The sequence below is a fragment of the Apteryx rowi genome, unplaced genomic scaffold (genome assembly GCF_003343035.1).
Source record: "Apteryx rowi isolate R43461 unplaced genomic scaffold, aptRow1 scaffold_87, whole genome shotgun sequence".
In the NCBI taxonomy this organism is placed as follows: domain Eukaryota; kingdom Metazoa; phylum Chordata; class Aves; order Apterygiformes; family Apterygidae; genus Apteryx; species Apteryx rowi.
In genome coordinates, this window is record NW_020451171.1 from 2099269 (window position 1) to 2125804 (window position 26536).

At 42.6% G+C, this 26536-nt stretch overlaps 1 protein-coding gene across 2 annotated transcripts in view; it reads left to right on the plus strand.

Moving 5' to 3' along the window:
• The window catches only part of SETBP1 (SET binding protein 1), a 243765-nt gene that overhangs the window by 169840 nt on the left and 47389 nt on the right, over window positions 1–26536 (plus strand). The gene's annotated exons all lie outside the window — the stretch shown is intronic.

Sequence of the window (26536 nt, forward strand, 5' to 3'; positions counted from 1 at the left end):
AGTTGACTACACATCAAGCCAAAACCTTCAAAAGGCTTCGAGTTGTTACACAGCTTTTTCATAAATGCTTTTCCTGCCTTTTCCTATTTATCCTAGCTTGTGGCACTTCCTCCAAAAATGTCTGTGTTGCATTCTGCAACAGAAGCAATTTTAATGCCTGTTGGCAAAGCAAACATCCTTCTTATTGGAATCAAATATCTCTGGGCGGCAGTTGTCGCCCAGCCTTGGGGAGTACAGCCACAGTATGGAGCAGAGATTCTCCTCTCTGGCCCACGAAGCAGACAAAAACCATTCGCTGATGGCCTGGGCTAGACGTGTGAGAAGCTGTGGAGTTAGGTCAGTGTCCCACAATTAGTGTGGTGTACCGCTGATCCAGGGGGACCCATCACGGTGATGGCCGCACTAAATCTGTGGAGACCCTGGGTGCAATCCTAGTGTAAATCTGTCACTTCCAGTGGGCAGGTGTCATGTAGAGTAATTATCCTGAGCATTGAGTGGCTGTGGGAAGAGGCTGGTGTCATGGAAACAATAAGCCCTAGCCGATTGACTCTGAAGAGTTTTAGGACTCATGACTTGGAAATATAAGCTGGGTTGATGGGGAGGGAGGAAGCTCCTTTCGGACGCTCGGGACATCTGTTCCTCTCCCACAGAGGGGGGGGGAAAGAAAAGGAATCTGAATCTTGTCTGAGAAAATGAACTGTGCTTTACAATGGAGAGCTGCCTTCGTGATGACGCAGAGGCAGGTGTTTTGCTGCAGTATAAATGAATCTAACTTGGGAGCGAGCCCAGAGCTCCTGCACCGTCAGATATTTATCACAAAGCAGATTTCACACTYGGTTCTGGAAAAGGGTGAGCTTTACTGAACCAACCAGCGGTGGATGAGATTCTCATGTGCTAAAAAAAGGGCTTCAAAGAAGCGTAATTCATAGCCTCCAAAATGAAAAGGCAGAATCAGCTGAGAACACAGAGGGAGCAGAGAATTTATATAACCTGCCAATGTGAGGATCTTAAGTTTTTTATTGACTTGTAGCTGAATGAGATCCAAAGACTGCTCGTGTTTAAGCCACCTAGACGTTTCCATTTCCTTCACTGAGACCAGTATCTGGACTATAGCAATGAGAAGCAGTCTAGAATGAGAGCTTATCCCATGCAAACATGTCCATTTACATTATCATCTTAAATCAGGGCAATGGTGACGGAAGTGTGGCACACAGAAGTGTTGGAAATGGACTGAATTCAGCCCCTGGTTGTATCAAGTTTGCTAATATACCTGTCAAAGAACCAAACTTATTCTCCAAGCACTGGGCTGGCTATTGCAGTAAGAAAGTTGTGTCCCAGCAGACATGGGTTAAAAGTCTTCGCAACTTTTAACCAAGCTATTTCCTCATTGTGAAGTTACTGATTTCACAGTTTGCTAACAGTTGGATTTGTAGCCTCTTTGCCTTCTGAACAGAACATGTTTGCTGAACCTTTGTTTTCCAGTCCAATATATTTCATTTGGGAATAGAAAATTGTTAAGAGAAAATTCTCGGTGCTGGTGAACCCAAATGACTTTCAAAAGTGGGTGTATGATCCTCACCAGGCTGCCCTTGAAATAGAAGAATTTGTTAAGAAAAAGTCAATTTCCTGTCATTTTTCCTTCAATTTATTGTCCATGACAATAAAAAGTAAGACGGAGTGGTAGAACTTGCAATAGGAGCTTCGTCAGATTTGTTGTTTAAACTTTTAGAACTGGTTCTCATTTAAACTGCAATTATTATTTTTATTTATTTTTACTTTTCACGATTGCAACTGCACATCATTCCCCATGACCTAATCCATCAAGCTGCAGATTATGAACTGGTTTCTTCATTGTCAAGCTGTTATTTAGATGGAAAAATCATCAGCAGTTAGCTAACCAGAGCCAGCTAACCAGAGCCAGCTAACCAGAGCCATACCTTACACTACAAGAGGAAAAATACTAAACCTAAACAGCTCTGCCAAGAAAGGCCTGGAGCCAAGACTGCTCATTAAAGCCTAGGAACATCTGTCTGCTTATGACTGTCTCAGATCTCAGTGCAGCTTTTTTTTCTTTCTGCCTTTGACCTTCACTGGGATTCCCAACTGAGGTCCGTACTTGAGTCTAGCCGTAGCTATTAACTGGTTCCCACTGAGGAGGGATTAAACTTTTCCACGATAACCTTGACCTTCTTTTTCCTCATTCACCTTGCGTTTCCCTAAGGTGGCTAAGCAGTGATTGACTAAGCATAAAAATAAGAGGCAAAAGGGGGGGGGGGGGAAGCCATATGGGAACATATAGCTCTGTCCCGGGAGGCTATTCCATAGTCTGATTGTTCTTGCCGTGCAGTATTTGTAATCTTTCACCATTTAAAAATAATATATGACAGAGACAAGAGGAGGCCTCCTGAATATTCAGATGGAAGCTGAAAATAGATCCATATCACAATTTCACTGTTATCCTTACTGCATGGGCATTTTGGCATGCTCAGTAATGCCATTCGCGACTTCCTTGTGTGTTGCTGGAGATGAAATATGGAGCAAAACGCCACCCACGCTGTGTAGAGATATCTGTGATAAGAGAAAGAGCGAACCATTTAGTGTTCTCCAGCATATAGGCATTGCAGTTAGCTTCAGTGCAGGCGCTGTTGTGTTGTTGCTGTTTTTCTTATTACTATCCATGTTACAGTATCACTTAGCCATTTCTGAAAAGACTTGTCTTTCCTGGTGCTGTGCACAGGTTGTACATACGGTAAGAAACCGTCCTGCCATATAACCTCAAAGCCTGTGTATGATCTTATAGTCTAGAGAGACTAGGCTGTCAAGGGAAGAGTCATTACCCTCGCTTCTTTTATTTTTTATTTTTTAGCTGATGATTATACAAGCAAAGATTGCCTTGCTTGCATATTGGGCATCATGGCTCAAAGATCAGCTAATAAGTACACGGGTTTCATCAGGTATAGTACAGACACCAGGCACAGTAAATTTACGGGAATATAAAGCTAATCATATGCAGCTATTAGGAAGGTAGTAATCATCAGGCCGCAAACGCGGGATAGTTAGCATGACAAACATGCATGACAAATTAATGCTTAACTTACCTCCGAGCCCCCACACCCATTCCACCCTCAAGGTCTAGCAGTGCTACAAGCTGCATTTCTTCTGATTTGACCTTTCCTTCTCAACCAGTCTGTATGATGCTGGGTGCTGGTTTAACTCCAAAGGGATCAGTGCCAGTTTTAGATCAAGGATAGGCATTACACAGTGAGTAGCATTTGGCTCTTAGGACATGAGGGGGTGAAGAGGGGCTGTGCCATGTGCATGTACATATGTAAACCACTTTTATTAAATGCACGACCGTATGTAGTATTTTTTTAAAGTTATTTTTTAACATCTTTATCTTAAAAGTGCCCTTGCTCATGTTAAAAAAGCCTTACATTGGTTGATTAAACCTTCCAAAGGAAAGTAGGAGGGATGCTGGAACAAGGGAGGAGAAGTGACAATCAAACGAATGAACAACATTCATCTGATGTCAGTACAAACACACATATAAGTAACCATGCTCTGTTGAGTAGTGTCATTTATCTAGATGAGGTTTCTTCCTTGACAGAACCCCCCTCCGCGGCTCAGTTTTTGCTGGAATGGGCCATTTCCACACAGCACAGAATAAATCTCTGGTCGTCCTCTCTCAAAAGTCAAATGCATTATTGTGATTTAAAACAGGACTTGCTATGAGCAAAAACAAACATCATGAAATATTGGCAAAGCCCTTGTGAGGTTTTCTTTCGTTTGTGTGGGTCTTTTTTTTTTTTTCTCCGAGAAACAGCTTGCACAGTTCTGAGCTATTATCATGAAGTCTTAATCAGCCACAGTTTTACACCTAGAAGGGATCTGTGTTTYGGTAGTGGGTAAACTTATTTAGTTCTTCTGAATGTATATGGCAGCTCTTCTAGAGCCAGACAAATAGGATTAGCCAACTGCCTTATTAATCAACCTTTGCCAATTTTTGTGGAATAATATTTTCCATGAATAATTTTTTATAACTCCAGAGTTACAGAGCTGGTTCATTATTCTGCAGCGAATATATTATTTCAGGGGTAGAGGAAACATTGATCCAACACTCTGTTTGATGAACATTTTCTCATTTGACCAGCTCAGAGACATGATATGAATGTCTATACTGATCGGCCCTTYGATATATACTCATGGATGCACCTCTGCATACTGAAACAAGGGAGGAGATGTGGCAACCAGGTGAACAAGCAAAGTTCATCTGTTATCAATACAAACACCATGTATAAGTAACCTTGCTTTCTTGACTAGTGGCATTGGAGCCAACGGGACTTAGGTTTCTTAAGGCAGTGTGTATATGTGTGTATATATGCCGAACCGGAGGCAAGCTGCCTTGCCGTCTGGGATTTGGAGACCCAGCTTCCATTTCCCTACTCCATTGTAGCTTTCTCACGTGGGTGTAGAAAAGTGTCTGAACCGCAGTAAACCTCAGCGTCTGTCTGTGGAAGGGGGATAAAAGCAGTTTGCTGCCTTACGGAGCCRTGGTGAGGTCTAATACGCAAAGGTGCGGAGTGGGAGCCCAGGCAGGGCTTGAAGCGGATGCCGAAAGAGGGTCGGGTGTTAACTTCACTTTTCATGGATTTGTGGAATATCAGGCACCTTCCATTCCTCCGGCTGTGCCGTGATTTCTGCTGACACCCCAGGCTCCTAAATAGCTTCGAGTAGCTGCAACAGTTTTCTAGCCCCGATGTCAGTGGGAGGTTTTGCCCTCCTCCCCCTGTGGTTAGGGACAGCCGCTCTACAGTTACAGGCTGAGTGTTTATACCATCTGGCCCWTAAAAGCTAGCGTTGGAGCTTTACAAAATACCATTATTTGTAAATACAATTACATTCATAAAAACATCTGTCTGGGCCCCCAAGTGCTTATGAGTAGGACCAAAACTACTGAAACAACCTCCAGAAACACTCCCCGGCTCCTCTAGGGTAATTGTCCTTCTTGTTGCTTTCCGCTGAATCTTCCACCAGTCCTGGAGAGAGGAGGCCACACTAGCTTGCCTGTTACTCCGTTTTGCCCATGGCATTTCCTAGAGGAATGGGCCATTGAGGAAAGATAAGAATGATGGAGAAAACAAGTGGAAGCTTTCCTTGAAAGTGTTTTGAGCAAGGTGTTGGAAACACAGTGAGTTTTGCTGGATTTTTTTTTTCAATGCTACTGCTTGCTTACTGTGTTGCTTCCAAAATTTGCACTGACCAAGGAGAAAAGAAACAAGACAGAGGCCGGAACGGGAGAGGGAGTTGGAGTAATTACCACCCAACCAATCTTTTATTTCCTCTCTAAATGACTGTATGTTTACTGAGCTGCCTGAGGCTCAGTACAAGGTCTTTTGGACCAATGATGAATTAATCAAATTAAACGTCATGACCCCTTTGCTTTCTGGGAGTGTTGCAAGCCTCCCACCACCCTGCCGAATTTCTGCCTCTCACTTTGCTCTCCGTCCAAGCAGTTCTTCCTTCACAACTTGGCGTCTCCAAGCTATTTATCTTCGTTCTTTCTGGCCAATGCCAGAATGTCTTGTTTGAAGTTTTTATTTAGACCACTGCTGGTTTATGGAATTGTGCAAATTCCATATTGTGTGTGCAGCAACTTCGCTTTAGACACAATTGGCTTCTGCGGGGCTCTTGGCTTTAAAAGGCAATAAAGACTCACAGCCTGATTCTCAGCCCAGCGTAAATCAAGATCGTCTCCACTGAAATCAGGGAGATCGACCTCTAGAGTAAAATCTCCATGGAGGCAAAGAAGGGGCAAGTCAGGGAAAAGTCACGTGGACGTGTCGGTGCTGCATGGCTGGGTTGCTTGTGGCTGTGCTCTACCTGTCCAGTGCTGCTCGCCTGCTGTTGGAAACAGCCTCAGCTCAGGGTTTGCAGAGGAGATTTTGTTAACTTGGAGAGAGGGGGCGGTTAGGATTTTAACAGTGCACAGCCTAAATACTTGTTGAAATGAGAGTTTTAAGAAGGCTGAGCAGAAAGAGTGTGTGTTATAGTTCTGGACCATACCAAATATAAAAGCATGCCATTTCTTGCTCAAAGGCACTGATAATCTAAGTACAAGGCAAGAGGTCTGTTCAGATGTACGGAGGAGGTAAAACATTGAAGGCATGGCTGTATCTTCACTACGAACCTGCCTGTCACTATAACTTAAAGCTGGGCATAGTTAGAGCTGAACTTGAGATATTTGCCAGTAAGCTGGATCATAATGTGTTCAGGGCAACCTCCGTCCCATCCAACCAAAATACCTAAGTGAGAGTTTGGATCTGTGACCTCTAGAGCATGTTCTGAGGCAGCTTTTTCATTCCAGCTGCCTACCAAGAATTTTATATTCAAGTATCACGGCAAAAGAGACCTGAAAGAGCATCATGATAGCTGCTTAAATCTGTTAATGTTTACCAACAGAAGAAGAAAGAATGCCCTGGTTTGCAAGGTTTGACCAAGAAAGATGTGAGAATAATTCCCCTATAAATCAAAGGGTGAGGGGAGGGGTGGCAAAGGAAAGTTTTGACTTTATGGGGATGTGTTTTTACACTACCTGGGAGATTTGAAAAGATGCAAGCAGTCATCATAGGAATCTGCAGTGGTTTGTCACTGAAAACGTGCAGTAGGGTAGGGATCCCCATAGCCTTTTGCAGCAGCACCAAGCCTGACCTAACTTGCACACAGGGTGGTGCTGATTTCAGTAGGCTTCGGGACRGCAACGCAGAGCGAGCCATCAAGCAAGGGCAGGACTAGACAGCTCAGAGGGATTTGCTAATGAGCGATCAAGCCTTGGGTCACTGGTTGAAATTTAATCTGCGAGAACAGTGACAGAAAATCAAATAAAAGTGCTGACGTCAGAGTGATGCTGGAGCAGCAGCGAAAGCGTTGCCACAGTCTCATGCAGCATACAAAGGCAGGTTAAATAAACTGGGAGTAAGCCGTGAGGAATTTACCTGGATGATCCCAAATGCAAGCTATATCACGGCCAATTTTTGTTGTATCTGTCAGGAACTCTGCTGGTCTTACTGCAGTTTTTTGTGAATGACATCAGCATATCTGATCCTAGAACCTGATCAAAACCTGATGTTATGTACCACTAGAAATAAAGTTGCGAAGGCAGCTAGGTAGACTTTGCCAGGCAGTGCCATGGCATGTGAATCAGCAATGTACCGTCGAGTAGATATGCGCAGCGGTTTGCAGTTTTGGCCATGGAGGATTTTGTCGTTAGGGCCCACGTCAGGACCAGCAGTTACCGAGAGCTTTTGCCATTCCTGGGACGCTTGGCAGTCTCTCTGAGGAGACCGGGTGGTTTCACTGGAGCTTTCTCAGGGCTCACATTACTCAAGCTATAAATCCAGCTGCCGTACTTTGCAGAATTACCAGAAAAAGGTTGGTGGTCAGATGGACACATCTATAGATGCCCCTAGCAGTGGTATGGTACTGCCTTCCTGGCTCAGCGTGCCAGGGCCGGGGGAGGCAGGCTTGTACCCCTGCTCTGGGAGAAAGCAAAGTTTACTAGCTCATGCTGTCAGCACAGCAGCTCCTGTGGCTTTTAAATTAACTCTTTTTCTGCCCGCAAGCTCACTCTGGCTTCTGCCCCACTGAAGTGCTTGTTGTCCTTTTCATTAATTTTTAGGAGCCACTCTGTGGTCCTTCCTCTGCTACAAAGCAGCCATTCTGCAGCRATGGTGTCTCTCCAGATGGCACATTGCAGCTCTGTGTCTTTGGCCTTCCCTGCCTCCAACGTAGCAATAGTCAGCATTGTTTTCTGTGCCAGCTATGATTAGTTGGCATAAGAGCACTTAAGGCAGTTGACACAGCCTTTGAGTTGCTTGGCTCACTTAAAAAAGGAAAGAAAAATTCCCTGGACTACTCCAGTATCTCTTTGCTGCCTGAAGTCCAGTCTGCATCAATAAAAGCTTGGACTMATCCCACAATTGGGATGTGTTCGGTTTCAGAACAGTTGGCATTCTAATATTTGTTTATCTTCTATTAAAAAAAAGAAAATCTGGGAGAGCAACAAGTTCAAAAAATAGTTAAACTCCAGATTAGAGCAGGTTTCCTGTTTTGCTTCTCCACAAAACCTCAAAACCACTTTGAACATGTTTCCCACCTCAAGTGAGGGTGGAGTTGTGTACGCCCCACACGTGGCCTCAAGAAGTGCACCCAAGGACAATAGCACATCTTCTTTGGCACTGTGGGGCCAAGATTTCTGCTAGCCGGGCAGTCGATACGTGCGCCTGTGCATGACTGCCCAAAAGAGAGTTTTACTCAGCCAAGTGCACTGGAAAACTTTAAGTTTACTATTTCCAACAGAACAGGCTGAAYGGTAGAGATGTGGCAGGACAGAAACTGGAGGCATCTGAAAAGAGGATGCCTCTGTGAGATGCCAGGCAGATATTGGCTATTGTTGGTAAGCTTGGTGATCTGCCATAATTTCATTGATTTTATCTGCGAGACRGCATCTTAGTAAATAAAAGGAGGAGAGAAATCTATTGCTCGGAAATTTATGGTGTTGCCTGATCTCCTACTAAACAAATTCACTGCAATCTGAAGCAATGCATGCGTTTTGCAAACCCAGCATTCTTTGGCTCCTACAGTGCATCATGACATTACTTTAGGCGGTAAGGGAGATCTTATTTGCGATATAGTGTGCTGTGGTAGATAGTAAAGCAGCTAGATGCCTGGGAACTCTGGATAGAGCTATGGCATTTGGGTGTGTAATTCTAAGTAACAATAAGCAGTGCTTAACATTTCCTCCCACRCTAGAAGCGTACCCATTAAAAGTTTAGCCAAGTCAGCTCTGCAAGTTCTTGCATAAAAGGACAACTGCTAAAACAGTAATAGGAGTCACTTATGTTAAGGAGTGGGTAGAGCAGGATGCATTAACCCAAATTCTCCTTCTCTGCTGCTAATCGGAAGGGAGTCTGGCTGAGATCAAAGAAAGCCCTAGCAGGTAAAAATGGTAATAAATCAGGCTCAAGCCCAGATTCAGGACTCCTGAGTCTTTTTCTCAGATCTGTTTCTGAGATTCTGCATAGTTTGAAGAAGTCAGTAAATGTGATTTAGGCCATCTATGAGTCAATGTAAGTCTTCACATAAACGAACTGGAAGTGTCTAAGTCCCAAAGAATGGTTCGGTCTGTCTCATCTGAAGTAACACCTACATCCCAGAGGCACTGAGTGTATATACATCTGGACAGTGCGTTTTGGACTAAAGAGTGACCTAAGCACATAAGCATGTGGTTTTGCATGTGTTCCACGTGTGTAGCTCCTGGCAGTCCATCATGACTCACAAATGGGTGCAGAGCTGCTAATATCTCCCAAGGTGTTGAAAAGGGTCCACTTCATTAAGTCATGGTCTGATCAAACCCACTGGTTTTAGAAGATGTTGAGCTGGCACAAAACACTTCAGCAAGGCAAATTTGGGTCATATTTATGCAGTTTTTCTGGGCCAAACCAGAGAAAGAGCCTAAGCCTCTGGACTGCTTATGACAGGCTGGCTTGTGTTCACACAGCTCAGAGCTGTGGGCCTCCGGAGAGGACAGACCAAGCCACACGGCACAGTATTTGATCCTGATCTTCACTGGGCTCCATCTCCTTATAGCCCTAGGATACAATTATACTTATTTCTGGCTTTTTTCTAATACAGACGCCAGAATAGGGGCTTTGCTGCAGCCATCTGCTTTCTAGCGTGGCACTGCAGGAAGGTTGTGTGTGCTCTGGGAAGGGACATGAGGGATACTGGGGGGTTGGAGACTTCAGGCTAGAGTTGTAGTATGGCGCTGAGTAAAGAGCCAACGTTGCGTGGTWCTGTCCTCTTAGCCATGCCCAGCTTTCCTCTTGGGTGGGACAAATGGCTCTCTTCAGAAGGGACACCAGGAGCCAACTAACAAGCACAGAGTGTGGGTAATGTGGATACCAGGATGCAGCAGAGGGACAAGGGAAGAGTCAGTTTGGCAGTGTGGAAACACTCAGGCGTTCCTGATTGCCAGCTAAGCTTGGGGTATGAGGGACAGCCTGTTTCCCGGCCTGACTATTCATACCTTTTATCCAGTGGAGCTCTAAAAAAGAAGATGTRCAAGCAAAAGACCTCCCCTTCCACTGGGCTGGCACTCTCTGGCCTCTGCATCCTACACTTCTGGCTGTTGAGTAACCGAGCTCCACCTCAGCATTACAGGTAGCCTGGTATAGTCCTGGCAAGTTGGAACGCTGGAGTCAACCTCTTCTAGGCTGGACAGCCCAGATCTCTAGTTTTGCATTTTCTGGATAAGTGCTGAAACCATTAATATCKTGTGCTTCCTCCTCCCACTTATCTCCCCACACAGGTGCTTGCCCTTCAGAAGGGAATTTGCATTCTGAATCCCACATAGGCAGAAGTGCACATTGTTGAGCCGTGAATTAAGCACTTACCCCAGCACTCTCCTGAGAATAATATTTCCTAGTGCCTCCGTCTGAGCAGCTGTATGCACCCACACTAAATCATCCCGTGGAGGCACCACAGCTCGCTCATCGGTCACTGGAGAAAGGTGTGAACTTCACTCGGGTGCTGCTTCAGAGGCATCCGTCTCCCTGCTTTGCTTGTATAGGTTACGCAGGCACCTGCCTTAAGTGCTCTGAATCATTCTCCTGGAKCCAGGCACCTATTTTTTAGATGTTGCAACAAATAAATTGAGTGCCTAAAGCAGACAGTCTCAATCTAGCCTTCAGGCTCTTCAGGTTTACCTATTGATATAATGATATAATAGTCCTTGCCCAACTCAAAGGGCTGTTGCAAGACTTTAATTAATTAATACTGGCAAGACTTTAAAATGTTGGAAATGAAAGGAGCTGTATAAATGCAGTGCATTATTATTACTTTACTGCACTTTCTACTTCACTTTCACACCATACCTGAGCACAGAGCAGGGCAGCTGCATCCTCTGATTCACTGTGAATCATGAAGCCTATTTAAAATGCGGATGGTATTGATATATTTACACTGGTTAAAATGTTCCGGGGAAGAGACATTACTTCTCACTTCAAGAATGCTGGCCAAAGTGCTGGCAGCTCCCTCTTTTTTTCTGTTTCTCAGTATTACCCCTTCTATACTGAAGTCTTCAGTTAGCCAGTGTTTATGCAAGACGTGCCAGAAGGTAGCTGGAGGTGTATGATTTCCAGAAGACCTCCTATGATTTGCAGAAGAACTARTTACTCCCCAGTGACAATGCTGGCTAGCACAGGTGTTCATCCAAAGCACTTCAAACAGTAGTCCCTTGGTAGCTTTTGGTCCTCCGTTTYACTGGTATCATTGATGTTAATTATAGCAATGCAGTTTCAGTGGTGGGCAAGACGCCCAAGAGAAGAAGTTAGTATCCCGGAAGTCCTTCTGTGTGCTTAGCATCAGATTAGCACACAAAAATCTTTGGACTAAGTCCCTTGGTAGGTCACACCATTTCATCAAATTACAAAATAGCTCTTTAGGTTGCTAGTCAGGTTTAGTTTTCTCTATATGCATATTCCTTAATCAAGAATGCTATAAACTTACTAGGTAAGCACTTAGCCTTCACGGGTGTGTGAAAAAMCAGCTAGTGCTACGGGAGAAGGACGGAAGAGAGGGAGAATCTTCCTTCATGACTAAACAGTACAACTCCCAGTGATCCCACTAAAAACCCAAGGGATGCTGCCATTCAGCTAGCCATCAGGAGGAGGTGGCCTCAGGAGGAGGTGGCTGGATGGCCATCTGTGTGGCTGGTCCTTTCAGCAGGTCTCCTCCTGCACCAGGGCAGATCCCCACGTTTTTTCATGTGCATAACGTGGTATTGGCAGCTTCTGTCGCTCCTGAGAGTGTGCAAGAGGGGTCCGTCTGGCCTCCCCGTGCATTGTCCTGGTAGTGTTCGGCCACTGAATTAACAGCTATTGACCCTTACTCATTTTTCCAACTCATTACCGGAACTGGAAAGCATCATCCATTCCATTATTATCAATCTTAAGTCTTATGTCCTCATCAAAGATAAGCTTTACTTTTGTCCTCACAGGTAATACCTGATTTTAGGGTAGGAAATGTTTTGAAGGCCAAGTAAAATTTTGCCGATGTAGACTGTCCAGTGATCAATGGTGTCTCATGTAAATTGGACACTGACTCAAGTTCAGACGAAAGTAAATCTCACAAGAGTGCGTTTCTCAGTGAGGCCTGACAAGCCGTTGGAGTTGTGCTCACTTTACCTATGCTGTAAGGTACTAAATATTATACCTAAGTTGTACTTAGTGCTTTTCAGCAGTAAATCTTAGACCGCTTTTACAAGGGAGGTCAGTATCTTTACCCTCATTGTACGGGTGAATAAACCAAGGTGTGGGGAGGTCTAAYGCCAGAAGGTCGGTGTCAGAGCAAGAAATAGCTAATTGCAGCAGACTTTAGTGCAACGTTGTGCACGAGTGTCCGTAATTCTTACTACAGTGTCAACTGCAAAGCTACACATAGATACCAAAGACAAAAATAGAGCAGCGCTGACCTCGTCTCTGCAGATAGGGATGTGCTCCCCAGAGRTTTTTCTACAGAAGTTTTAAGTGGCTGAAGAAGGACAGGTTCCATTACTCCTCCTGGCTGGCTGCATCCAGACTCAATAGAAGTCATTTTTAGGACATGTTTTCCCTCCTATTTACATCAAGCTAGTAGTGGTGCTTATTTTAACACAATTGTCAAGCCAATTTATTTTTACATCTTATCAGCGTAGTATCATTCTGTAATTCTTGTCTTGCTTAAAACAAGTAAAGACATTTCAATGGGAACATGAAATTCACTGAAAGAATTATTGCTGCCTCACAAATACATATTGATAGCCTAAGAAAGCAGGGAGCTGTTATTTCCCATTACTAGAAATACTCCAAATCCATAAAGCATCCTTAATATTTACTTTAAAAGACCAAATCACAAGTTAGGTTACCTTTCAGTAAGAACTTTATAGATTTTCTAGCTTTTACGGGAGTTCCTTAGGGAGTCTTATTTCATCCAAATGACATTGTTCTCTTGATAACTATCACGCTCCTACGAGAAAATTTGCCAGTGGGCCATAATCTTGGTTTAAAAGGTCCTAGAAGAGAATACAAAACTGAAGGGGGGGGGGGAGAGGAAAAAAAAAAGTGGGAAGAGGAAGTTTACAAATTGTGGTTTGTGAAATTCACACAAATCAAAAAAACCCAGTTGCTGTGACCAGACTCATCAGCCACATGTGTTTTTATAAGCAGGTGTCAACTTGACGTACTACTCTTCTGTGCTTTATTCAATTACCACATTTCATAAGAATGTAATAATTGCAGCGCTGGATCTACCGAGTCCAGTGTCCCACCAGAAGAATGGGGCAGAGAAGGCATGTGTGAGAAGGAAACGGCACAACATGTCTGTGGAAGGATATTTCAGATAAATCCTGCCACAGGAAGCAAATGTGACCAGTCTATTAGGAACAAAAACATTAAAGATGAGAGTCCTCATGGAAACCAGCTCCAAAGTAATAGCAATGATTCATAAAATATGAGGCTTAGTGGATAGAAACTGCAGGCAGGACTAAGATTTCAGTAAGGACGCACTGATTTATACCAGGTGGGGACCTACCATAAGATACCTTACACTGCCCGGATGCCTTTTGTCATGTGGGTTGCCAAAGGAGTTGAAGTTTTCAAAGAAAATTCGTCTATTCATTAATGTGCAGCTACCTCTAAGGAAGAGAGTGACAGCTGTGCAGCTGTGCTCTGAATTCCCACACACGTTTTAAAGGACTGGAAGACCGTGAATAGTATTACAACAGGTACCTAGAATTACACTAAATGTAGTTTACTGTTTCCCAAATTTCTCTTGTTCTAACTGTGGTTATATAAGATACTTTAAAGGCAAGTTTAAAGAAATAGATTTTCCAAGCTGACTGCCAAAAACACAGGAAGAACTGTCTAACAGTGTGCAACCTATGAGTGCCTTTTTTCAGAAATAAATGATATTTTTCAGTCTGCAGAATGACATTGTTTCATCCTTTGGGTTTTCATGCTCTTTTTTTTTTTTTTTTTTTGGCAGGGCTTTTTTATTGCACAATGATGATATATTTATTTTGACTTTTAATTTGCGGTCCTAGAATAGGCCTTTGGTGGCTGGGAGAAGTCCTGACAATGAAAAAGATTCCTCTCTGAAAAAAACAATATTCCATTTTTAACCATAACATCTGGCCAAATTTTGAGTAATTTCTTGAGGCTCTATCTTGAACATGTTTGTGGATCACCTACTAAGGACATTCATTGAGGGTGTTTTGATGGTTTAGAAGGGCTAAAGAAATAATGGTGGATATTACTGTGACAGGGATATTGTCCCAGTAACTGTAAAGGTCCAGATCTTCATCTTGTGAAATTCTGTCACTTAAAACTTGTGTAGATCCAGACCCCATGCCCTTCGCTGTGTTACAAAGGATACTATCAGGTACAAAAGAGTGGATTTAATAGCTTACCATCTACCCTGTTTGATTTTCATCTGTCAGTTGATTTTGTCAGTGAAGCTACAGTGCTCGGTTTTGCTTCACATTTATTCCCAGAAACACTTCATAGGTTCCTCTGAACTAGCAAATCTGTTGAGTTTAAAAGGAGAAGAAAACAGGGGATGTCTACATGTGAAAACACCATTTTTCATGAGTTTTTTTTTTTTTTTTTTTTTGATGTCACAAAAACAATGTGTATCCACAGAGCTTTCCACAACCTAATGAATGACCAGTTGACACTGTGCCTCTAATTGTCCTCAACTGGAAGCAAATATGCTGTGTGTGAGCCAAAGCTGATTAGCGCTATTGGTTGATGAATTTTCTTTAAAAAAAGAGGAGCCAAGGGGGAGCCACAACAGTTCAGGACTTTCGCAAGGACTGCCTCTGCTTTAGGGGAATTTTTCTTTTTCCTGCTGTTTTGTTTGTTTAAAAAAAATGGTGATGTCTAATCTTCAGGAACGTACCTCGTCATCCAACCCACAAACTGTTGGCAAAATAATAAACCTACACAGAATGTACTGTTAGGTTTTTTTTTTTTTYCTGCTTCTTCCTTTCAAAGGTATAAATCACAGCTTTTTGCTTTTGCAAATTAAAGTATAGGCTTTGCACTGGATAGTTGGCACGGTTTCTTCTGGCCAAATGTTCCTTGCTGCTTCCAACGAAGCTGTGGACACTGAGTTGGCTATAGTTTGTCTTTGAACTCGTTTGCAAAACCTCAGTCTTTATAGGCCTCCAAGAAAAAATATACATAGTTTATTTATTAAGTTGCAGTTTAACTCTTTTTTGCGTGGAACTGCTGATGGTAATTCTACTTGGGTTTTTCATTTTTTGATTTGTTTGGCTGAGTTTTTGTTTTTTACTTCTTCTGGTCTCCATGAATGGTATCATCCTGCCGTATAGGTCAAAACAGACCAGGGCATTACTTTCTTAAAATGGGCTGAAAAAGATCCTAAATAGAAGGTAGTTTTTTGCTAGCTGATGGCAAGAGTAAATTTCAAGTATAACCATACTCAGTTATTATTGAGCAAATAAGCTTCCCATTATATTTCCAAAAGTCTTCTCAGCTACGTGTTTGCCTTTATGCCTTGTAATGCAGTAGACGAACAGTGCTATCACTGCAGCCTGTGCTGCTAAGTTGAGTACAAGGTATTTCTAAACAGTATGGAAATAGGAAGGCACCACTTCCCATGGTCTCCCTCCCTGAAGCAGTTGTTGGTTTTTTCTGTCAAATATGGTTTAAAGTTTTAATCAGATGGGTGTTCAGCAAGGAATAAATGAAAGTTATTGGTGTGTAAAACATTGCAGATCTTGTGTTAATCTTGGACTTTTCCCTCTAGCCTCCATGTACTGCTTTCTTCTGCAATGCTTCCTTTCTATTGATGTGATGCCATCTTTGGTACTCTAACAAAGGGCTATATAAATGTTTGGAACCCAGAACAGATGTTTTTGGGCAGCTTTCGTACAGTTTGCCAAGTTCAGGCATAAAACAAGTTTCTGACCACTTGCGGTTATTGTAGATTGTATGATTTTTTTCAAAAGAAGGGTAAGCATGCTGGGTCCAATGACTTCCTGTCTTCTGGCATCCTACCACATGTCTTCTTTACTATACCATAATGTTTCTCAAGTTTGCTTTTGTTTCACTCTCATAATTGGCTTTGTATATCCACTGACTGATCTGATTTTCCTATCGAGACAGGGCTGTTCACTCCAGATTTTCACTAGTGTAACTGAGAGGAAAATTTGGTCCGTATGCTCTGTAATAAGATATATCATCACTGTCAATATTTTTCTTCTTCCCATCACTCCTCTGCCATATGGCAACTTCACAGGAAAGAAGTGAACTGCATATGTTCTAAGTAGGACTTCTTCATTCCCTTGCAAAATTGAGGYTGGTTTTAATACCATTCAGATTTAAAAATGGAGGTAGTCCTTAATCCCGTAGTGTGGGTTTTTCATCTAACTTTAGCTATCTAAAAGTTAGGCAGCAAGTAGAAACTAGTCACCTGGGCTCCTTATAGTCACTGGAGGGAGGAAGCGAATGCAAGAGGGTGATTCATCACATCATAACATAAGAGACAGGGGGAGTTTTATTCTTGCTTACATGAGTGCAAATCTCCTGTATAGCCACTGATTTTAGGCGTTGCATTGATGAATGGAGCTGCAGACCCAGAGGCAGGCTCTTGTTGGCGAATTAAGCAGGGAGAGGTGATGAGCATGAGCACCATTGCTCGGCTGCCATTAGCCTGCTCCCTGGCGTGGTTTTGACCTGTGGCAGTTAAGCTCTCCCCAATTAATAACTGAGCGYGACTCCTGGACGTCATGAGCCAGAGACTATTTTCAGTTGGCGGGTAAGGTTACCCTGTTTTGGGTAGAAAATTTTGCCTTAGCAAGACGAGCTGTGCTATCCACTTGCTTTCAGGGCCGGCGAATGCATGCTGGCTCATTTAATGTCCTGGTATATATACAAGATGTATGTATGACATGTATGGTATTTATGTATGGGAGCAATATAAGAGTAAGAGATGAATTTGAGAGCTTTTCATTCGCATGGTATGAAACTGGACTTGGGGGCAAGTGACAAGCAAAGAGCCAAGCACCTCTGTGAACGAGCCTTTTTTATAACGCAGATTTTAAAGATGCTCAGTCCCTGTATTGATGCTTTGTAGCGCCTGACCCACTATGAGCGACTGGGGAAAACATTATTTGTGCAGAAAGAGATGCAGGACCTGCTGTACCTAAAAGCCTTTATAAAACTGGTTACAGCACAGATCCCTCCTCTAAGCCGTCATGAGGAAACCCATCACCAAAAGTTTCATCCCCAAGAAAATGCCCAGTATCATACAGTGCTTCTGCAAAGTTCCTGAGCTCTGTTTGCTGGATTTTCAGACATGGGAGAACTCTGCCTCAAAAACACTCACTGTTCGCCGCAGAGTATCCAGATCCAGCAACAAGCAGTGCAGAGCGTTTCAGCTGCTCTCAACCACCGTTATGAGGCCCAGGAACCACGGGATAAATTCAAATGAATAACCCTATTTCTAAGTTGTTTCCAGGGAGTGTGTGGGTGTTGCAGACATTTAACTGCCAGGCTATTCATTTTTCTGCACTAATAGTTTCCATCCTAGCTGACTGACCAGTCTCCCTGATGTGTCGCGTCGATTTTCTTATTAAATAAGAAAATAATGAATGTTAGGAATGAGCCTAGAAAGCTCCTCATTTCCCAGATTGGGCCTCGGTGCCAAGCGTCTGGCTGGCATCGTCTCCAATATTCTGCGAACAACATCTGCATGCGCGTGTCGGTTGTGTAACTCGTAAAGTTAACGTAAGTGACTGCCGCGATTTGCTGCGCAGCRCTGATTAGAGCTGCTTTGCCAGCGGGAGGCTTTGCGGCGCGCGGGAGAGGCRGCCGTGCCCTGCCTTTCCCGGGAAAGGAAAGGGGGCACCGTCGGCAGGAGGATGTCTTTGGCGGTGACACCTGCAAGGAGACTTCCCTCTCTTCCCTGCCTCAGGCTGTCTCTCGTCCCAGGTGTAATTAAGCGACGTGTCCCCACCAAAGCTATCGCTGCTGCGATGAGCTGAGAACGTTAGTGCTTTGGAGTCGCTGACCCATCCCAGTAGCTGCCTCCTAGGTTAACCTGGAGATGGATCTGAGCAAAAGCCACCACGAGGTGGGAGAGGGAGCCGCTCCATGCCGGAGAGATGGAGGAATCCAGGAGGGTGCGTAAGGGACCAGAAATCACCGATTCAGAGCACGTCTTGCTGCTGCTTTGCACAGCCTTGGGCAAGTCATGTAACATCTCCCCTCACAGGAGAAGGGGCTCCAAGGTGCTTCTCCTTCACCCCACGAAACTCCTGGTGATGCCCTGTAGGAAGGAAGAACAAGCAGCAGGCTGGAGCCTGGTGACTCAAATGCCATTTGCTTGCTGGGAACATTGTCTCACTGCTTAGGAGGAAAAACTTGGGTTTTAGAGCTGAAGAGAGTTACGTTTTACTTCCTTTCCTCCTAGGACAATTGTATTTTATATATTCTATCGTTTTAGCAGAGGCTGGACCCACTTTTTCTGTTCTTCGCACCGGTTCAGTCCAATTGATTTCAATTGTTTTTTAAGAGCAGCATATGACAGCTCATTTTTGTAAAAGGCTGAATTTCAGCATTTTTTCCTGCTTAAGAATTTCAGCATTTTCTTTAAGTTCATTTTTTTCAAAAGCATATGAAATGCTTGTCAAAAACAGGAGCATGACAGAAAGCAAAGTTTTTCTAGACAGGCAACTAGAAACATCCTTGTTTGCTGTTTGTATTAACCTTGGGCTAAAAGGTAGCAGAAAAGATTGCCTCTTGTTTGATATCTGAAACTCTCCAAAGAAAACAGACTGAAACATGTAAATAATTAAGCCACACACACAAAAATGACACTGAAGAATAATGTGCCGGGTCAAACTTTAGTGGGGTTAAGTCAGGAATTTAGAGTAATCCCTCTTTACCCTGCTTAAAWGTTGCCTCACGTAGGTAAGTTATGACAGCTAACTCACTGCTAGGAAAAGCTCGCCTTATCCTCCGGGATGACTCCAGGACCTCAGGAAGCTTCCAAGTCAAATGAAAAACAGAGACAACCGCCGATGGCTTAGTGGCTTAAGCCATATGCCCCGGCTCAGTCTGGCCATAGTTTCAAATGCCAGCAGGACTGTTATCAAGCTAATGGAGATCTGTTGAGTACTTGGCYGTTTGCTACAGGCAGAGCAAGTCTTGTGGGTTAAATCCTGAGAAATGAGATCCTCTGGGGTTTTCATGGCTATTAAAAATCACAGGGTATTTTCAGGAGGGGAGGAGTTTGCTCATCTAGTGCCCTTAACTGAATTGGCCTTCGCTCCTACAAGCACACAGTTCAGTTCCTTGTTGCAAAGCGATGATGGGAGGGAAAGAAAGAAAGACCTTCTCCGGTGGCGTGCCGCATCTTGCAAAAGCCATACTGCTGCCATTCCCGTAACTCAGAGGTGCTGTGTTTTTGTAATGCAAGTCCTAGGATGTTGTTCCCGAGCTTCTCTGTCAGTGGCTTAGGTACAACTTTGGGCACCTCGTTTGCATTTATGATTTAACGCCAGCGTGGGTAAACTCCTGCAGCTTGGATTTGCTGTGTGTCCCAGRCACCTGGCACGCAGTGCCAGCTAACTGCGGGGAGCGTCTGTCTCCGCCGCGGAGAGGCTGTGCCGACCGGACRTCCAAGATCTGGTGGCTGCAGTTGCAAACACAGAGGCGTTCGCAGCCAGCCATATGTCTGCTTTATAAGTGCAGTGACCAGAAGGCTGTAGAGATACGGAGAAGACTCGTGAGTGCAAACAGACGTTTACACGCATATGCTGCGGTTTCTGTTATCATCATTAGCCTACAATAAGGCGAGCTGGTCAGAGATCAAAAGCCTGTGTAATCTAATTATAAAACAAAAGTTAGACATAGGGCAAAGACATATGTGAGCGCAATGAGACCGTATTGGTCAGTGGGATATGAAGGACACAGTGATCTGACCGAAAGGGTTCGTAGCCACTACAGAGAAGGAAAGTTTGAAGGCAGACGGCAGGATAACTCTGTGGGTGTTAAGGGGAAAACTCACTGGAGTGTAGGAAATGCCATGCAAGATAGTGCAGAAGTGTTTTCATATCAGAAGTTTATGAAAGGCCAGTGGAAAATGGTGTGGTAGATTAATCAGAGACAACAACAGTCATTTAGATAGTGAATGAGGGGTGTTAAACTATCGATGGGATGCRTACGGGTCTCAGATGTGACGAGAATGGCTGGGATTCGGCTCCAGATTCAGACACGTAAATGTGGGCAAAGGGATTAAAGAGAAATTTGGGAGGAATGCAAAGGAAAGGCAAGGTGATAATGAAGGTATGACTGTTACTACCACAGTGTAGATTCTCCATCTCTTAAAACCTACAGCTGAAGACTGGGTGGCTGATAAGGTTTATTCACACACAAATCACTTGGCTTGATAAAAAGATATTGAGTGAAATATAATCCCTGGCCTTAAAATCTGAGCATCTCTATATTATGATTTATTGGTGTTCTATATTTCCATCTGTCATGGGTAGACCTTCAGCATTTCCAACGTCAATGACTCAAGTGCTCCTCATGCTAGAAAGTGGGCACTGGTCCAGCCTTGAGTTCTTCAACATCCTCCTATGAAACACTGGCAAGATTCGGAGGCGCTAAGTGACTTTCCCAAACCTGAATTATATCTAGCAGTAGCAGCCAGATCTCCTAATTTTCTGTTCTTTAGCAATCAGCCGATAGTATTCTCATGGCTTTGTTGTAGTGATTGGTTATTTTGAAACTGAATAATGTTGGAAAATTGTCAGGACACTTGAAAACAGCCAGTGAAATTATGTTTAGCAGATCATACRGGTTTTAATTCATTTTCTGTTTTAGCTTTTTAATGAGGCAGTTCACCCCAGTAAGGATACATAGTGCAAGTTGCTTTTTTTCCTTTCAGCTTACACTTGTGGTGAGAAACACAAAATGTTTGAATTCTTAGCTTGGAACAGCTCTGCTTGAACAAATAATAAAACAGAAGAATGGACTTATCTGTAAGATAAAGACCTTGGAGCATTTTGGGAAGAATGTTTGAAAGATCAAAACATTTCAGGTTTCTCACCATCTCTGGGAATTGAAGAATAAACAAAATTAGCTAGAGAACTGGCTGAAGAAAACAATTTCTGAGAAAAAAAAAATCCTCCTAAATACGTTGTTCTCTTTTCAGTCTAGTATTAAGCCAAAAATTCCACTGGTGCTGAACAAATAATGATTTATACCAGAGCAAATCCAAAGAGTTTCATCAAAGATGAGGTAGGGCTTTTATGTTTAAAGTGCCAGTACCAGCAAAAGGCTTCAGAGCATTTTCAATTTTTAATTACTTCAGCAGAGTGCAAAGAGACAAACGATAAGTTTGAACTAGCCTGCATAGGTTATGAAATGTCAAAGCCTAATAACTGATATAACACATGGTGCCTATGTGGTTCAAAAGGCTAGGGAAGCAATCCTTTATTCCAAAGATTTCAGACTAAATCCCATGCAGCTTGATACTCAGTGAAAATTGCAATGTAATAGATTTGCGGTCTGAAATGAGTTGGTTTGCAGTTTAAGATCCTCTTGGAGATATGACCAAAGATTTGAATCAACATGATGGTTGCCTGTCATTATGGAGGAAGACTAGATGACTGGTTAAGATTAGATATATAAGTTTTAGGTGGCTGGAATATGAGATAAATCCCACCCTCCCTGACTTCTTCCCTCATCTTCTGCACTGAGCCCCATTCATCTTCACGATAACACCATCAAAGGTACCCAGCAGAAACACTGTGTAAGTTCAGCTGGCAGAGTAGCATCGGGGGACCTTCCACTGTTACTAAAACACTATTTTCTGGGCAAGGGATGTTGAATCATCTCGTAGAGCTTGATCTTCCTAGGTCTTTGTCATTCAGCCACCATCYGAGCAAAGTATTTAGGGCCATGCCCATTCCCCCGACTTTGACGCTGATTTTCACTGCTTAGAGAAACCCACGCCAGGACTGGGCTTCCAAGGAGATGACCCCCAAGGGTATTCCTGCCTCCAGCTGGGGAGCATTTTCAGGATTAGGTTTAATCATGATAATGTGGGCTGAGAGCTTAGGAGTGTGTTTTGTACTTTGACATTTACGTTAACTCCACTTGCTTTGTAGAGTGCCTTCAGCAAGCAAGTACTTCATAGACAGGTAGGAAGGCAAAGACCTTGGCTCCAGGGAGGTGGCAGGTAGCATCTGAATGACAAAGAGATACTGTGCTGTGGCAGAAACCGGGTAGCTCAATGGAGCAAAATATTGTTTTAGTGTCATGCTATGGCATGTCTTACCTAGCAAATTAGCCTGTGTTGTGATTTGGTTATCCAGCACCAAAGACTTTCACTGTTTGCAGAGGACTGGAATGGAAAACTAAGTTTGAAAGCAAGGAGGGGATATGAATGGAGACCCTCCAATGCACAGATATGACCTGTCACAACGTCTGCCCATGGCAGAAGGGAACAAGCAATATTTTGTTGCTGGAGTGAGAGGAGAAGACACTTCTGATGGGGTATCAGCCTCATCTGCCCTTGATCCTGCATGCTTGTACAGCTGCGCTCGCTTGCTCTCTGAGGCCTCCCAAGTGAATTGCACCCTTGTACTCACTTTAGAGCCATCTATTGCTCCCCACTGTGTATATACCTACCCAAAAATCCATAACCGGTCTCGCATCGAATCTGTGCTCAGTCAGCTTGTATCTAAACAAACTGAATAAAGCTAAGAGCTCCAAAGATCTTATTTATCCCACAACAAGCAGAGAGACTCCCGGTTCTTCTGCTCATGACACCTTTGTCAATAAAATCTGCAGATCGCACGATATAAAGTTGTTTTATAATTCATCTCCTTGACAATAACAGAACCTTTGAACAGGAATGCTTTATGTGGTTAGCACAAGAACAGTGCTCAAGTGGAGGCTGCATCAGCAAAGTGCAAAAATAAAATTTTGTTTCTCTTGAAGAGTCACATTTCAAGCAATTTTTTGATCTAATGAAAAAAATCAGATTTGATTTTAAAGAAGAATTTATATTTGGCAGGCAATTAGATCATAAGTAAGAATCACAGGACTTATTAGATCATATATTCCATTCTCCTTCCACTGCAGGATCATTTTTCAGACCTGAGGTCTAATTTCATTATTTTAAAAGGACAAAACATCAGACTTACGGAAAGTAATGTAACTGCTGCAGAATTCACCCATGAAAGAATGTTTTTAGGCTGTAGCTCCAAAATTAACTGCTGGCAAAATAAACCGCAGGTGCAAATGATAGCAACTGAATACCTGTTCAGTTGATTTGAAGGTGATACCAGCTCTTCTACCTGCCCCAATTTGCATTCATGGCTATATTTGAGCACATAGCAGGAGACTTTTAAAAAGTCATGCCCCAGATCTTTAATATATATGACACTCATTCTAAATTCACGGTTACAGCTGGAGCCATTTCAGTGTGTTATGTAAATACAGGGCGAGTTTTTAAAATAAAAGGTGGAAATTTGAAGACATGTAGAGCATTTAGGCATGTTGATTCATTTGTTTCAGTGGAAGGTTAGACATCAAAATGCTGGTCCTAAGATTTTCAGGGAGGGGGTTATATATTTAAGCAGCAATTTGAGATCATTTCACCTAAAAAGAAGGAACCCTGCTTGAATTTTAAACCAATTCTTGTTATGTTATTCATTTGTCTTTGAGGAGAATTCAACAGGTTCAAGTTGTTTAAAATCTGAACTTTAATTCTTAACTTTAATGTAATCAAAACAAAAGGGACTGTAAAGTTCCATTTTCAAGACAATTCTAGAAGAAGGTTACTGAACGTAAACTTCCGTATCCTCTTCAGTAGAGTTTGGTTAAATGTCCAGAAAAATGAAGAAATTCCCAGAAAAAAAAAAGAGCAGACACTGATACAATGACATAGTAGTTTGTACCTCAGCGATATTCATCCAAGGACGCTCTGAATTCAGTTTTGCAAACAATGAGCTAACAAGAGGACTGTTTTCCTCATTTTGCAGAGATGTGAAGAAGGCTTAGAAGTGTCAAGTGCCGTGACTATTTCCTATCACCAGGTGGAAAAGATGGGAAAAATAGTAGCTTCCCGTTTCTCTGTTTTTTTTAAAGCTCGATAGCTGTGCTGGCAGAGGAGTTGAGATTAATAGATTTATTAATTATTTGGAACTTGCCTTCAGCAGTGCGTGTGCCTGTGCTATGAAATATGCAACAGGGCCACTGCTTGCTAGTGGGTTTTGTGTTTCTCTGGGACCAGTGTGTGCTTCAAATGTGTCATTATCCCTCATAAGGAAGTTCAGCTCTACTCTTGAATCAGTTCGCATTGTTAATATGCTCATCAGCCAACTCAGAAGGATACACAGGCAGCTGCGAAGAATCTAATTAACATTTGACTACAAAAGAAGAAATTACAATCTACTGTACTATTTAATCTGTCAGCGAAGGGCTGGATTAGAAATGGGTTCAGTGTTTCTCTGTAGCTTTTTCTCTGTTTTAATATAATAGAATCAGAGTCATTAGAGGTGGAGAAAACTTGCTAATTTATCTTGGCCATCTAGCCCTGCTGCTACTTTTACCCTTTGGATGACCCTAAGTAAAACCTCTTCCTCCTTTATGTTCGTCTTCATCAAACACCTGCAGATTGTTATCATGTCTACCTTTAGTCATCATGAACTTGGGTTTACGTAATTCATTTAATGTTTCCCTGCAAATCAAAATTTCCATCATTCTTGCTATGTTCTCTTTCCTTAAACAGCTTCTGGTGTTTTAGCATTATCTCTGTTATGGTAAAGAGTGCTCTTACTACCAAGAAAAAGTAATATTATCCTATATTAAAACCAATCTGCTATTTAGTTTACCATCACTATTAGGGAAGGAATCATTCAAAGCCTCTCTGTGCGTTTTATTTAAAAAAAAAAAATAGATTGCATTTTTGTGTAACAACTGCTCTTTAATGCGTGTAAGATAGGGCAAAGTATCGTAAAGCGTAGATTAATCTGAAAAGGAATAGCTTTTTCAGATTAATTTGAACCCACAGAGTATATTTTTCTGAACAAATAGGAGAAAGATCTAATTCAAAACTGTTTGGATCAGCGAGAGCGATTGTGTTGACAGCAGACATATGAATGATACTGTTTTTACAGATGGACTGGTGAGAATCAAATTGAAGCTATTGATCTGTATTTGTGTAGGATCCTGCTAAACAGAAAGCTTTGAGGGCTTTGCCATTAGCAGCATGGGTCATTTTACTAACTAGGAAAGGCAACATGCTCTATCTGTGTTGTACACTCTCTATTGCTTGTGCAATACAAGATGCCTGGTCCTCAAAAGATGTCAAGTGCCCTTCTATAGAGATGGGTAATGCAGTTCAGACATAATTAAAAGCCTTCCTTTCCACTCTTCCCTCAACAGGCACACACACAAAAGATAACTCTTTTGAGGCAATGCATCAGCAAGCTGGAAAAACTCTAAGTTAGCTTTTTGACTTGATTAGCTTTGCATCTTGTGTTCAGTGGAAAATGAACTCAAATTGAAAGGAAACTTCAATGACATCCTCAGATTTTCAATTGATTGGTGCCTTTGGAAGAGTATAGAGGAGAGCCCAGACCTCACCTAGGGAGGGCAAGACCACTGTTTTGGGTCTTCCTTATATCTCTGTCAAGTGTGCGTGGATGCAAAAAAGATTATTTATCATCACGGTTTCCGATAGGATTGGGACCATCACCAACCTGCTCCCCTGGGAGCATGTAATTGCATCCAGTGGGCAGCAGGAGAGCGCAGCAACTGTGAAAAGAAATACCTGAGGTTAGTTGACGTTTTTTCATAAGTACATGAATCATGAAATTCATTTGTTGTTACAGGCAGGATGGTTTTATCAGCTGAAACATATTTCTTTCTTGTTTGCTTTGATATTATCAGGCTTATGTAGAGGGATCACGTTTCAATATGACATCCATGGGCCGATGCTAGATAAGGGCAAAGTATTTGTACCTTCGTAATCAGTTTCCCCCATATGTAGAGTAACATTTCCCTTATCGGCCAATGGAAAAATAATCAAGGCATCTGATTTCAAAACTTGCAAATGTATCCTATGTGCCTTCAAGTCACTAGGAGGAGGAAGGGTAGACCGTGTTAACCTTAACCAAACTTTAGATCAAATTGTTTAATCCCTGTGCTTCCATCCTATAATGCTCTTACCTAGGAATGCTATAAGGTGAACTGAAGCACTGTTTTTTTTTCATGCGTGGAATAATCTTGTTCATTTTTTACCGTTTCTCCAGGTCTAGTGGAGATGATAAGAAAAAAATCTACAGCTATAACATTTTCCCTTATATTGAAAAAATCTTTAAGAATTTTATCCACTTAAACAAAATGCAGTGAAGTCCCAATTGCCCATTTTTTTATTATCGGGAAAAAAAAAA